A 1,849-nucleotide genomic window follows, 5' to 3' on the forward strand; every position below is an offset into this window, starting at 1 on the left:
CTTTCACATGCCTATGCGGTGAGTGGAAATAGCATGGTTTGGGGCAGGTGTGCTTTTCGTCTTCAAAGTGACATCTTGCTCTCCAATGCGTCAAAGAGGTTGACTCGTGCAGCTCATATGACCGATGCAACCTGCCATTTGTTTTCTCAAGTGCTGAGCCCTGGTGTCATAGTACGTTACGAGTTGGGCTGCTAACCACAAGGTCGGCAGTTTAAAACCACCAGCTACTCAGCAGGAGAAAGATGAGGCTTTCTAATTCCACACAAAGTTATAATCTCGGAAACCCACAGGGGCAGTTCTACTTTGTTCTTTCAGGATTGACTCAATGGAAGTGTGACTTTGGTTTGCTTCCACGAGCATTGCTCATAGTTTTGAGCAAAATTAAATCCTTGACAGCTTCTATCTTCTCTCTAGTTATCATGATGTTTCTATTGGTTCAGTTTGTTTGTTTTTTCCATTGAATTGCAATTCATACCGAGAGCTTCAGTCACTGATCTTCATCAGCAGGTGCTCCTCCTCACTCTGCAAGCAAGATCCTGTCAACTGCACCCCACAGGTGGTTGATAAGCCTTCTTTTGATCCTCATGCTGAGTTCTTCTTCATACAGCCCTGCTTCTCAGGTATTTTTGTTCAGTCTACACATTGAATGAGTATGGTGAAAGGATACAACCCCAATGCACACCTTTTCTGATTGCATTATTATTGTTTCTTTTCTCTCCCAATTTTAAATCACACAGTATCCTCGTGTTCTTTTCAAACAAATGTCTCTCAGTCCATGTACAAGTTCTACATGAGCACAATGAGGTGTTTTGGCATTCCCATTCTTTTCAAAGTCATCCACAGTTTGCTATGCTACTTTGGAGAAGTGAAATTTCTTAGTATGGTTCTTCTATCCATGTCTCCGGAGCTCTGGTGGCATAGTGGTAAGGCTGTCTACACCTGTAAAGATGGAAAGTCTTTCTTCTGAGAAGCAGCTGGTGGTTTTGAACTGCTGATCTTGTGAATTATAGCCAAATTCATAACCACTACCTACAGAAGTATCTATTGGACTTGTTCTATCTCTCCCTAAATATCATCAACCTGCTGCTGCCATTTCATGATCACCTCTCTCTAGACTAATGGTTCTTGCCCTTCCTAATGCCGCGGCCCTTGAGTACAGTTCCTCATGTTGTGGTGACCCCCAACATAAAATGATTTCCATTGCTCCCTCATAACTGTCATTTTGCTACTGTTATGAATCATAATGTAAATATCTGATATGCAGGATGTATTTTCATACGTACAAATTGAACATAATTAAAGCATAGTGATTAATCACACACACACACAAAAAAGATGGAAAGTCTCTTTCCGCCCAGGGCCCGGAAGGTGATATGGCTGGGGTTCCGCCAGCCTCACTATGTCTGCCACCTTCGGTTTTCAGAGTCTGTTGACTGTAATCTTGCTGCTTATATGTACCTGTGTTTATATTCAATCCTTGGCTCCTAGCATCCTGGATAGAAATAAAACTGGACTGTTGGGTGTACTTTGGAAGTGAGCTAGAACTGGTGAATGGAAGAGTCCTTATATTGCAGTATGTTGTATTGTGATGGCATTCAGCATCCTGTTCACACAGTAGCTTGGAAAAATGCCAGAAATTAATCACCATCAGATTTCATTATGAAAAAGGACTTACCAACAGAAAATAGTGGACAGATTGGTTAACCTTTTTATCTCTGAACAGTGAGTGAGATCTGTTTCCCGCTGCTGCTCTCCATTTCTATGGTATTGGACCAATGTTCTATAGAAATATGATGCAACCATTTCATACTCAAAGAGTTTAATATGTCTATAAAATCAATTTCAGTAT

At 41.2% G+C, this 1,849-nt stretch overlaps 1 pseudogene; it reads left to right on the forward strand.

Annotated features, from left to right (window-relative positions):
* The first annotated feature begins 1,399 nt into the window (after positions 1 to 1,399).
* LOC142429855 (protein kish-A pseudogene) lies at positions 1,400 to 1,618 on the forward strand (annotated as a pseudogene).
* The last annotated feature ends 231 nt before the right edge of the window (positions 1,619 to 1,849 follow it).

Source organism: Tenrec ecaudatus, chromosome 16, assembly GCF_050624435.1.
Source record: "Tenrec ecaudatus isolate mTenEca1 chromosome 16, mTenEca1.hap1, whole genome shotgun sequence".
Lineage (NCBI taxonomy): Eukaryota > Metazoa > Chordata > Mammalia > Afrosoricida > Tenrecidae > Tenrec > Tenrec ecaudatus.